The sequence below is a fragment of the Rhipicephalus microplus genome, chromosome 8 (assembly GCF_043290135.1).
Source record: "Rhipicephalus microplus isolate Deutch F79 chromosome 8, USDA_Rmic, whole genome shotgun sequence".
In the NCBI taxonomy this organism is placed as follows: domain Eukaryota; kingdom Metazoa; phylum Arthropoda; class Arachnida; order Ixodida; family Ixodidae; genus Rhipicephalus; species Rhipicephalus microplus.
This window is the reverse complement of record NC_134707.1, coordinates 60,846,271-60,859,794: the sequence shown is the minus strand read 5'-3', so window position 1 is coordinate 60,859,794 and position 13,524 is coordinate 60,846,271.

Here is a 13,524-nt window from a genome sequence, read left to right as displayed (position 1 = left end):
ACAATGTACGCCTGTTTTAACCCCTATAATGTTTGCAGACTTTTTAACGCGCTCGCAAATTACGAGCTGCGAATGTATGTAATATTGTAACGCGGACTGAAAGAGCGAGGAAGAAGAAGAGGGATGACGCTCTTGAGCGATGGTGATTCGGCAGGGACGGTTGAGCGCTGGCATTTTCAATGTAAATAAACCCATCACATACTGTAATTTTTAGCGAATTGGGCCGCCGCAAAAAACTGAGGAAACAAAAAATTTCTTTGGCGAGCGGAGTTCTTCATTGGGATGGGCAAGTAGCCAGAAGCTTGGCACACCAAGTTGAAAAAACTTCGTTGCGACCACGGAGGAAAGAAAAAGGTAAGGAGAGGGCATGCCCAGCCGGCGCAGGGCGTAAAAAATGTGGCGGAAATGACATCATGGCGGCCATATTGAGTAGGCACAATGGCGGCGTTGTTATGGTTACGTGTTGCGCAGTGAAGCTGGTCTAGCAGTGAGCGGCCGCGGCTGGCGGCGGAATGTGTGCCTCCCCAGGTCTCGTGCTGAGCCGTGGCGGACAATATCTGTGCTCTGCGCCGCGTTATTGGTTACGCAGTGTTCGTCTGGCTGTTACATTACTCTTAGCAACGTTTACAAATCTCTTTGTCCATCACGGGGTTTCAACAGTGCGTAGAACAAGTGTATATCCATGTGTCGTGCGGCGGATGACGCGGATGAAGCAGTTAGTGTTCAGCGAAATGGCGTTGGGCACCATGACGAAGCTGAATGACGACGAACGCCTTGCAGGTCAGTGACGGTTGAGCAGTGCTCCTGCTAGGGACAACGGACGACGCTGTTGAGCCCAGCAAGACGCCGTGAGGACCATGTGCACATACATAGTTTCGTGTTGTATGTGTACAGTAACAACTTGCATGTGCGTATTAAAACACCTTTTTTGTTCCGCTTGGTACACTCTCCACCAGCATTGCATGTAATCTCAACGTAACAGCAACCACGTTCAACTGTCACTAGCACCGTGCTCAAAGTCACCACGGTCGCAGAATGCTGACGCAGGTGAGTTTCACGCGGAACACGGACACAGTGGCAGTACGCTGCGTCCGTCGCGTGGCGGAATGCAACCGTAGAAGGCGCACAACCGATCGTGTTGTCTGTACAGTTGCTGAATTAATGACGTGAAAGCACTCGCCGTTGTCAGTGCATCTAGCGCGCGTTCTTTCGTAGTTGCTTCGTTGTCAGCGAGCTGTTACTCGTTGTTATTACTCGGACGAAGCGATTTCGCTGAAGGTGTCCCGCTGGCTCAGAGTGACGAGCCCAGTTCCATTAGTTTCGGATCGTCACGACACACGCGCTGCGCAGCCCACGTGCTTTCCGAGCCGGAGAGGGAGTCGCGCCTTCTGCTTCGCATTCATACGTAAACAAGAGAGGAGAATTTGCCTGTCAATACGGCCGACTTCCGGCTTCATCGCGGCTTCACAACGAGTGACGTCAGGGCCTCTCCTTACCTTTTCCTTCCTCCGTGGTTGCGACTTTGTCGTCAAAATGCGAAAGAAACACGTTGAAATCCGTGACGTCATCATCAAAGATAACAGCGGGAAATTTAAAAGGAGGTTTTTTGACCGATATTCATGTCTATTAAACTTGGGCGATGGTATTAACGACAGTGGAGTTTTCAGGTTCTAAGGTAGCTGCTAAACTAATTTATATTGTTGATATTTAGTGTCATTTTAACTTAACCTTTCATGCTATCATGCTTAACATGCTATCAGATGTTTTAACATACACCAACGAAATTGCGTGGTTTAAAATCGGGGAACATATAGACACCTGACACACATAACGTACATTAGAGATTTTAGCTTACCTCTGAATGTACAATGAATTGCATTGGCGAATAAAACATCATGGCCTATATTTGTATACAGGAAGCCATATATCATACGGTAAATAGTAATGATGAAAGCCTGCCTGCCAGCTTGAGAAGTGAAAAACGAATTCTCAGTACAAGTGTAAAGCCATGTCAGTGGTGCACAGAACTCCAGGATTAAATCTGCAAGTTGCAAGGCATCTTTTGCCGCTGCATAGGATGCCATCGTGCCGATTTTCGTAGCCACGTCATCTAGCAGGTTATATTCGTGGCACTTTTTTTTTTTTTGTATCTCCGAAGGCCGTACAGCATTTTCAGTTACGCATTCAAAGTGTCCAGCCTGTAGCGACACCTGCACTTCACAATGCTCATGTCACTCACCGTTCAATGCCGGCATTCGAGAAGGGCAGCGACAGCACTGTCATGGCGAGTTCAGTGAAAGGGTTCTCGCCGTGCGCATCCTTGTAAGAACTTACTTCCTGCCAAAAACAATCGGTTCTGTTTGTACACTGCAGCACCATTTTACGTGCCGCAAGTTTTTCCACTGCGTTTCGCGATCGGACAGGGCTTCCACAAAGAGGAACTACGATGCCGATTCCGTAATTAGCTCTTGTATTAGCTTCAGTGCGTGCTCTACAGAAAGGAGAGAAGTCTTTTGCAAGAACTGAATGTTTTCGGAAAGCCGTTGCATCTGCTTGCATAGTTCCACGATGCTTGCATAGTTCCACGATGAAACGTCGTCAGCGAAGGCGTAGCTCTTTTTCGTCGTCACTTGGAAAGGATGCGTCTCGGAGTGCTGTTTCAAACCAATGACCAAAGTACGAATTAGGGTCAATATGCTCGTTGATATTGACTGTTAACATGTCGTATCGGGAAACTGGTAGGGATACTTTGTTGGCTGTTGACTTCATAAGAATCATCAGATCTTTGAACAATTTCATCGGGTCTTGGTACTCCGCTTGATATGATTTGTCGACACGCTGCACTTCAGCTAAAACTCAGTCCAGCAGGAGTACGTAGCATTTGTTCTTGGGGTCACTGTACACTTAACAGAGCATCATTTCCGTGTAGGAATTTTTTGTTTTTCTGTGCATTTCCAAAAACTTCCTTCAGTTCGGTCCACTAGGCAAGTGTTCTTAACTGCCGCATGTATTGACAGCCAGCGCGTCTCACAGGCTAGCGGTATGGTAAACGGAGCCTCTCGTCGTTTAGTTCACGGTATAAGCTTTGGTACTCCAGTTTCCTTGTTGAGGGGTGAGCAAACCAACGGTATGACTCCCTCACCAGAAATTCTATGTTTCTTATCAAGGCAGCCGACGCACATGAAGCAGCAAGTTGAAGGGAATGACAAACGCATCGCACCATAATAACATGAGCAATTTCATTTCTCAGACGTGTGTAGACGCCACTATTCACACCAGTCATGAAGTTCGCATTGTCTACTCCTATGCCAACAAGGCTTTTTGGCTTCAGACCCTTGGACCGCAATCCTTCTAAAAGTACTGAAGTGATGCTTTCAGCGTCGCACTTTTTGAGTTCTTGTAGGGTAAGGAAAGTTGAAATAACCTCAGCGTTTCACAGAGAAAAATGCCTAATGGTGAAGCCAAGGAGCTTCAGGACACTAATATCGGTCGACTCGTCGATCAGAACGCTGTACTTTTGGTGGCCAATATTGTCCCACAACGATTTTTTGAAGTGCGGTCCAAGGACGTTCCTTGTTATATTGGTGCACTTTGTGCGGTGAATCTTGAGCTAAGAGGCAACCTGGCTATCTTGAAAAATTCGCTGGCAAGCTTCTCCGATGTGATCGATGGTGTTCATGTCACAATGCTCAGCGACAAAAAGTGGAAGGGTTGCTTCTGCCTGCTGTACTGGGCTAGCCATTACACATGGCATGGCATCGGATGTAGTGCACTGATGTAGTCTCTTGCTTGGCACACATGCCACGTGTTTTGAAGACGTGGTGTGCTTCTCAATGCTCGCCTTCTTTGTCTCAATATAACATTTGCAAAATTTGCAAAAGGCCTTGAAGGGGTACGTCTTATGGAATTGTCATTAGCCACTTCTTGTACTTATTCTCTATAAGCCTGCAGAGCCTGAAGCGTTGTTGTACACTTTGCTCTTGTCTGTTGTGTATGAGTTCCTATACACCTTTTCACAGGAAGGAAAAAAACACCGCCATGATGGGCTGTGCGCGGGAGTACAAAGGCTAAGGGCGCAGCGTTTCCAGTGCATTTTCGAGGGGACGCGCCAATTTGCACAGCCCAAGGAGGGTTATGGTGGCGCCCAGGGAGGCGTTTATACAAGGTGAATAATACAACCCTTAAAGAGTATGCACGCCGCGCACTCACAAGAAAGGCCGAGTGTCACAAAAGAGCGCTCGACTCGGCGCGCACCGCTGCATGCAGAAGTCGGCGTAAAACAGCGGCGCTAAATTTCCCCAGTGCAGCGGAAAAGCAACCACCAATAGCCACGAGGCAGCGCCAGGCGCCGATCAATCGTATGCGAACAGTCGGCGAAGACAGCCCCTCGCCCTTGAAGCGCCGTGATTTTAGAGAACCGCCGAATGATCACGAGAGAACATCACGTGACGCCGAGAATCCCAGCCACGGTTGGAAGGTGCCAGGAGGAGACTCGGAGGTCACAGTCGCATGAAAACGCTTCACGAACAAAATGCTTATAGACAGTATTACAGAACGAGACCACGTATCCATGCGCAGAGGTGGTTCTCGCGAATGCATACAGCTCCCGGCCAAACAGAGACCACGGAGAAATAACCACCGCACGGTAAAGATCCTCACAAGTTAGTGAGGAATCTTACGGTAGACCTTTCGTTCTCACCACCTAAACGTCCTCAAAAAATGTCCAACACAGCGATTCTGTCGCCGTCTATTCATACATTTTAAGCCAAGTCAAGCCGGTTTTAAGCGGCTATTGAGTGAACCGAGCGTTTTGGCCCGTGGTTTTGGCCCTCAAAAGGTTCGTGCCACCCGGTGGCAGCAGGCGCGGCCAATCCCAAAACTTGCAGAAAGAAGCGAGATTCGAAAATGTCATGTATAGCATACCGTTTTCTTGTGTTAGTGTTCACAGGACATGCATGCATGGTATTGCTTTCGAAACACACATTATTAAGGGCGTCACAACGGTGCAACTAGAAAATGTCACTACACTGCAGGTAGACTAACTGAAAAAGCCAGAGTAATCTAGCCTTTTCAGTTAGCTCCAAATTTGGAGCTTGATTGTGACTAAATAGGTAAAAGAGCTACTTGTAGTTAAACAAAAATTTTGGTAGCTAGTTGAAAATAAATTAGCTAGATCTAGCTACAAGATAGCTAAATTGGCAGCACTGCTCGCGGCTGTTGGCTGAACCGCGAACCCAGCTGAACCTGAGATATACTGAGATGGCGAGCGGGAGCACTTTCTCTTTCACTCATAAACCGCTATCTCGGAGGCCATGCTCCACTTAAGGCCTCCGAGATTGCAAGCGCGCGGCGGGGTCATAGTTTCATACAAGATTATTGTGTGAAACTCTACGGACGGGGTTCTCTCCAGCCGTTCCAATCGCCGCACTTCCGGCAAAACCAGCGAGTATCGCCTCACGTGCTCGGCTACTGCGAGGGGACGCGTTTAATGCGCAGCATTAAACGCGCCCCCTCGCGGTAGCCCCTCGCGATAGCGAAACGTCAGGAAGCCTCTAGGGAACACAGACATGCTAAGCAGCGAGGTGAACCGACAGATGATGTTGAAAGAAAATGGGCAACCTTTCTAAGCTGTAGAAGGGATGCATCCCTTCTGATCAATGAAAAGATTAGAAGGAAGGGAGCTCAGTGGCTGGCAGAAGTACATAAAAAAGATAGAAAGGCAGCTGCGAAATTTTGGAACCATCTAAACTCCCTAAGAAATGAGACGAGCCTAGAGCAGAGTTTTATAACTACAGCCCAAGGTGCTAGGCTAGAAGGGGACGAAGCTATTGAATAAATAAGAACAAGGGTGACAGAAAATTTTCAACAAAGAAGTACTTTATGCACCACAATAGACAAGGACAAATCAAGTGGTGCAATGGCTCCATTTTCACAACAAGAGTGGGAAAGGGCTGAGAAAAGGGTTCCTAGTAGTACACCAACAGGCCCAGATGGCATTCCTATTAGGCTGACAGAGACATTAGGTCCGAAGTCTAAGCAGGCTTTGAGAGAGGCAGTGAGCACAATAATAATCGTTGGTGAAGTTCCCGATGGATGGAAACTTAGCAGGATGAGCATGATCTATAAAGGAAAGGGGGACAAAGCTGACATAAACAACTACCGTCCTATAACAGCGACATCAGTGGTCTACAGGCTGGCGATGCAGATTATGAAGGAAAGACTGCAGGCGTGGATAGAGGATGAGGGGGTGCTGGGCAAACTGCAGAATGGGTTTCGGAAACAAAGGAGGTTGGAAGACAATCTGTTCTCACTGACGCAGTGCATCGAAATAGCAGAAAAGGAACACAGGCCCCTGTGGCTAGCATTTTTGGATATCAAGGGAGCGAACGATAGCGTGGTTCAAGAGGAATTGTGGGGAATACTGGACACACTAGGCGTGGAACATGTAGTCGCTAATCTTTTAAAGGGTATCTATAAAGGTAACAAGGTAGTTATAAAGTGGGAAAAACAGGTATCCAAGCCTGCAGAGGTAAAACGGGGGCTTAGGCAGGGGTGCCCCCTGTCACCCTTATTATTCATGATGTACCTACAAGGATTAGAGGCAAAATTAGAGGGAAGTGGACTGGGCTTCAACCTCTCTTTAGTCAAACGAGGAAAACTTATTGATCAGGCACTACCAGCATTAATGTACGCAGATGATATAGTGCTAATGGCCAACAACAAGGAAAATTTTCAGAGATTGATGGACATCTGCGGTAATAAGGGAGATAGGTTAGATTTTAGATTCAGTAAGAAAAAATCAGCAGTCATGATTTTCAATGACAACGAAGGTAGTGAGCTTAGAATACAGGAGGTGACGCTAGAGATAACAGATAAATACAAATATCTGGGCGTATGGATAAGCAATGGGACCGAGTATCTGAGGGAACACGAAATATACGTGACGACTAAAGGTAACAGGAATGCAGCAGTCATGAAAAATAGGGCACTGTGGAATTGCAATGGGTATGATGTTGTGAGAGGAATATGGAAAGGCGTCATGGTTCCTGGGCTGACGTTCGGCAATGCGGTCTTGTGCATGAGATCAGAAGTTCAAGCAAGATTAGAAATTAAGCAACGTGGAATAGGTAGGCTCGCTTTAGGAGCTCACGGGAATACACCAAATCAGGGAGTACAAGGTGATATGGGATGACATCATTTGAGGGCAGGGAAGCTAGCAGCAAGATAAAATTCGAGAAGTGATTGAGAGAAATGGGGGAGGAGCGTTGGGCTAGGAAGGTTTTCAGCTACTTGTACATGAAGAATGTCGATACAAAATGGAGGAAGCGAACCAGAAAATTGACTGGTAAATACTTAGAAAACAGCAGGTGGCCAAACCAAAAAGAATTATCGGTTAAGAAGGTGATGGAAGCTGAGACCAATCTGTGGAGAATTGGCATGATTAAGAAGTCCGCACTAGAGATCTATCGAACATTTAAGTAGGAAATTGCCAAGGAAAGGATCTATGTTAATACTCGGGGTAGTTCTCTAGTGTTTGAGGCTAGGACAGGATTATTGCGAACCAAGACATATCGGGCCGAATACAAAGGGGTAGACACGGTATGCAGTGCATGCGGAGAGGAGAAAACTGCCAAACACTTGTTAATGTTCATGTCAAGGCTTTGACATAAACCAACCCAATGGCCTTTTCGCCACGTCGATCAACCATGGTAGCCCTGATGAAATCGGCGGGTAACGATACACGTTACGCTCTAAATCGAGATATTTTGCTTTTGTAGAAAGTTATTACACGCGGCACAAACACTCGCCTCTGGTCCTCATTCATCACCTTACTCGGGTACAACTTAACTGGCTTAACCAATTGGTTAAGTAAGGTGATGAATGAGAACCAGCGCATGCGCAATGCGTGCGCTACTCACCAAAATCTCAAGTCTCGCATATGCCCAAGTATTTTGCAAACATCACTTACAAATCCAGACGGATTGCCTGTAAAGTCCGTTCGGAACTTGCGCGTCGCACCAGAACTTTCAGTCAGTCGCATCACATGGCCCTTCACCTGGCGAGCCTTTACGTCAACTGCGTTTTATTGGCGGCTAGGCGCGCCGCTCTCCGAGCTGCATCAGCCAACCACCTCTGTTCGATATGGCGAGCACGTTCTATTTCTGTTTCCGTAGCTCGTTGCATCCTCCTGATTTCATTCCGCCGTCGATCCGCGGCTCTGGCACGAGGTGGCGAACAAGACGACAAGCTATCAATTCGATGCACTCGCCTGGCCGCTTCGTACTGGCGATGCTTTTCGAGGCGTGCAGCTCGTTCCTCTTCCGTCTCTTTGGCTCGTTTTCTCCGCTTCTTTTCGTTCCGACGACGAAGCCTGGCTTCTTTCAGTTTCTCCGACTCACTTATCATATCTGTCGACATATCCGACGGGGCTGCCCCGTCCACTGCAACTCCTCTGTTGGTGCAACGCGTTCGATTTTCGGCTTTTCTGACGTCACGCCAGATGGCGCGGCAAGCGACGCTGCCGGCTGCGGCGGTTGTTAGGCAACGGCTTAGCGCGGGGTGTGGCCACTGGCCACGGCGAGAATACGACGAGCAACGTAGCGCTCGCTACAAAAAAAGGGGGGAAAGCTGCCAGCACTCATGCGCCACGCACACTCTCTCACTATGCATTGCAGGCGTCTTGTACCACGCGTAACTCCGCAGCTCCGTAAGAAGCGAAGCCAGCCGCAGTGCGCGTGGAAGCTCTGCATTCTCACGATCTCTACAAAAGAGGGGCCAGGGGACTTCTGACGACAGCTATGTTGGAGGCATAGGCGTATCTATTGCGGGTGGGGGGAGGGCGGAGCCCTTTACTTTCGACAGTGGTCACTTCCGGCAGCACACTTGGAAAACACCAACTGAGGAGCAGTTTTACCTCTACACAGTAATAAGCTGAAGGTCGCATAACAGTTATGCTGTGGAGATTGTCTCCCATGTATCATGACTATGCACTGTAGCTTCTCTTCAGTGTGGGTCGCCTGTGCGACTCTTGGGTGCTTTACGCTACAGCATTGCAGAAAGGGCTACCCGAGCAGGGGTTTGTAATATTTGTGAACTCTGTCATCATTTTACCCTGGAAGGCGCCTAGAAGAGCACCAATTATGTGGAATATCAAGGTTTTTAGGAGCATTGACACCATGGTCAAAGAAGCAAATTCCAGGCTAACGGACTCACAAGCAGACTCCCTCAGACTCTGATCAAGTCAGGAGTCTGAGTGAGCATTGTTTAGGTATGTTTGAGTCCGAGCCAATCCAGTTGAAGAACATTTGAGTGAGGGCGAGTCCGGCTCGGGAAAATGAAAAGCGTGAACGAGCTCTGCGCACAAAATGCCTTTCGTGAGCGAGTCTGAGCAAGCTCCACAAGTTTTGCCTACCTATGTGTCCTGGTGAAAAAGTTTTTACACGTCAGCGCTACGTACAGCGCGCTTTGCACATGTACAGACAAGCTCGCATTTTCTCCTTCTCGAACAATTCCGGACAGTCAGGTTTAATTTGCATACCTGTGAGTGCATGAGTACACTACAACATCATAACTGGATGCCTGGTACTGCATCAAGGTCCACAAGTGCTCCCCATACCTACTGCATTGACTGAACTGTCTCTTGAAAATTTTACTAGGTTATTCTTTTTCAATTTCATTAATTGTGCATACACATCATGACTTCTATACTTGTGCTTCAGCATGTGACTGAAGCGAACAGTTTGTTGTGCAGTTATATGAAGATCAAGGGCCTTGAAAAGGAGTACCTGACACGTGCGACATTCTTCTCTGGCAACATCAGTGGGAAACACAAAGTAGTACTGACGAGACAACATGGACGTTGGTAAGGGGAGGTGAACAGAAGCACTTGCCTCCTCAAGTCGCACCAGCATTTTTCGGCTCTTCCAATTATGATGCAATGCGCCCCTCAAGACAAAACTTACCTACGTTCATGTGTGGGAATGTTACGCAGATGAGGCAGTTGATGGGTAGTGCGAGCATGTTCCGGTCGTTTGAGAATATGCTATTATTTTGACTAAATTTCAATAGTTTCGAGTGCGCAAAGCACCCAAAAGTGTTTTAACGAGACGGAAGAAGCACGCCTAAGTGCATAATTAAGAACACCAATAAAGCATCCTCCGTGGGTGAGCCAGCTCCGATACCCCAAGCGCTGTTGATGCCCAGAGTATGGTGGCTGGCAACCCCTACTGTGGTCAGGTGACAGAACAGCCTGTCACACCTAGTGGCGACTTACTAGGTGCACTTTTCGGAGCGAGGTTCAAGATGGCAACAGTCAGTATGAGGCACCCATTAGCTGCACCACACACAATATGCCGCTAATGGGCGCTTCATAGTGTTATTAAGGGGTGCTCAAGGAAGTGTTATTTTGCCATTGCTGTTTCTTATACACATTTTTTACTTCCCCAAAATAAATATTCCATCACACATACGCATATTTACAGACGACTAACGACCATCTTCAAGTCCTCCATAGGGATCTTGAACTGGTTTCTCTTTTGGTACTACACTTGGCTTATAAAGCTTAACATTTCCAAACATAAAATCATGTTATAGCCACAGGTGTAGTACACCTACATATTTAGAGCTCAAAATAACACTGTCTTGCATGACACGCAGTAAAAACATCTTGGTGTTTATCTAGCATCTACCCTTTTGAGCTCAACTTAGTGCATAAGCTTGCACGAATGCTTCCAGATCAACAGGTGACATGCATATCCGCAAACTAGCTTACCTAACATTTGTACACCACCCTTATCTTCTTAGTATCATCCCACGTGTACATATTGCCATTGATCTTGATCTTGTCGTAAAAAAGCTGCACTTTGCTTCCAGATGCTCTTTCATCGGCGGAACTTTGCCATAATTGCTTTCTAACATGCCTTGTTGAAGCAGAAAATTCTTCCGAGATAGTAATATTTCGTTTGCCTTTTAGCTTTGAACAATTTTTTAGCATGTTCAGCTTTTCACAGTGGTCCAAGAACCTCATGATTACTGGGCGCGGTTTATCTATTTGTTTACGCCCCATTCTGTGCAGCCGTTCAAGTGAGGAAACCTGTACACCCAGTGTTTCCTTAAATATTTCTTCAACAATTTTTTTCCATAAGTGACTCGGGCGTCTCATTTTCATTCTCAATAATACCGAATATTATGAGAATATTTCGCCTACTTCGGTCTTCAATATCAACAAGTTTTCTTTCTAATGTCTGAATGCTATCCTTCATATTGTCAATTCTTGCTTCAATTTCAAAGCGCTTTGCCACGGATTCCTCTACATTCTTCATTTTTATCTCTATGCCGTCTAGTCTTTTCATCATACTTTTCTGACCCGCAAGAATTTCTGTGAGTAGTTCCCGGTCACTAGGACCAGGATTTGGCTCCACATCGCCAGATAGTAATAGCAGCGACAGTACAATTTTTTTCGCATATGATATAAAAGCACTCAGGTAGCGTGGGCACGTCAGCTGGACAAAGAACGAATCGCTAGTTTTCACCGTAGAATACTTTGAACTAACCTGCGTTAAAAACAAAATCGGGTTCATAGCGTCCGCCGGGAGCCAGCTGACGCGCCCACTGACAGGTAGCCGGTAGGATGATCTTCTTATAGCTGTCGATAGTGGCGCCGAGGTTGAATGTGGTGGTACGGTGAAGTCCAGCATCTGTGATCGTTCGTATTCGTAGTTTTCAGTGTTGGAGCTGGTATCGGTTGCGGAGCATGTTGTTTCCTCCTGCACGCCGGCCGTCCGTGGAGCGATAAGCAGCAGAGCCTGCGTTTAAAAACAGGATCGGGTTCATAGCGTTCGCCGGGAGCCAGCTGACACGCCCACTGACAGGTAGCCGGTAGGATGATCTTCTTATAGCTGTTGATAGTGGCGCCGAGGTTGAATGTGGTGGTACGGTGAAGTCCAGGATCTGTGATCGTTCGTATTCGTAAATTTCAGTGTTGGAGCTGGTATCGGCTGCGGAGCATGTTGTTTCCTCGTGCGCGCCGGCCGTCCGTGGAGCGATAAGTAGCAGAGCCTGCGTGAAAAACAGGATCGGGTTCATAGCGTCCGCCGGGAGCCAGCTGACACGCCCACTGCGATGACATCGCTCAATATCTGGGCATCGTATCTGAAGACGCTCAGATAGCACCTGTGCATTCAGCAAAAAGTCGGTATTTTCATCACGAGTTTCCGCTAAGCCATGTAAAAGAATATTGTTTCGGCGTGAGCGGTTTTCTAAATCATCTGACTTTAAACTGAGTTTGGTGACAAATTCTTCGAGTGACGCGATTTCATAGTTAAGCGTATCGTTTGTCACATCACAATTAGCAATAGCTGTGTAAGATTCTAATGCAGATACACGAGTCTCTAGGGCTTCGAACCGCGAGTTAAATGCTTCTTTGATATCTGTAATATCGCTTGAAATTTTTTTCTGGCCAGCCAGTAGTTGCGCAAAAAGATTAGCCATGTCGGTTGGGGAACTAGTTGAACTGCCAGTGCCACTCGCAACGGGGATGTTAACATCGGTTGTCTTAGCAGTATTTGCTGAAGGGACACCTCTAGGACCGGGGTTAAGTTCGACGTCACCACTCAAGAGAAGGCTAGAAAAATGCAAAACACCAGAGCAACAAGCAACAAGACTGTTCGGGCAGAACAGCAGCAATAAGAAGCGGTCGTCAGAACGATAGCTAAAGGCATCAGGAGTATAACATACCTGCGTGAAAAACAAGCAGCGATTTAGCGACATTCCGGTGTTGCCGCTGTTCTGCCCACTGATGCGAGGAGCCGCCGCGATGGCCTTTATAGCGTCCCGTGTTGACGTTGCCATCAACGTGTTAGCGATGAATGGCTTTGAGTAGATGACGTCAGTCATAGGCGGAACACGATGGAGTCCATCGCTAAAGCCGTGCAGCGTGCCAGGGTCAACTTCAAGCGGTGTGGCAGGATAGACCAAAGCCACACAATCGACAGCATCGTCGTGTTGCAAAAGAGGCAGCATGGACGATAAGGCAGCGTCACCGCTGAGCAATCCATGGTAGAATCCAAAAATCTGCGTGAAAAACAAGCAGCGATTTAGCGACATTCCGGTGTTGCTGCTGTTCTGCCCACTGACAGGCGCGTGAGCCAAAAACCTCTTGCCAAGAGGACAGGCACGTGAGCCAAATTTCTCTTGCCCTTGCTGTTTTCCTCGTTTCTAAGGGGCATGGGGTGATTTGTTAATATACAGAGTTTGGAAAGCTTGAAGGTATTCCTCTGAAGTTATCCACCATTTTACAAAACAAAGAATGTGTTGAATTTAGTTCATATGATACACCCTTAAAACGGCTCATTTCTCAAAGTGCGCCCACCGCATTGGCCAAGTGGTGGTGGGTGGTTTTTATGGAGCCTATGTTTGTGGTGGAGAGAACCTCAATACCATAAAGTCAGGTTATCACAGCAGGAACTTCAAAGGCATTCTGGTGCATCACATGAGGCTGCGCTATATTATGTGACGGGGCTTGTA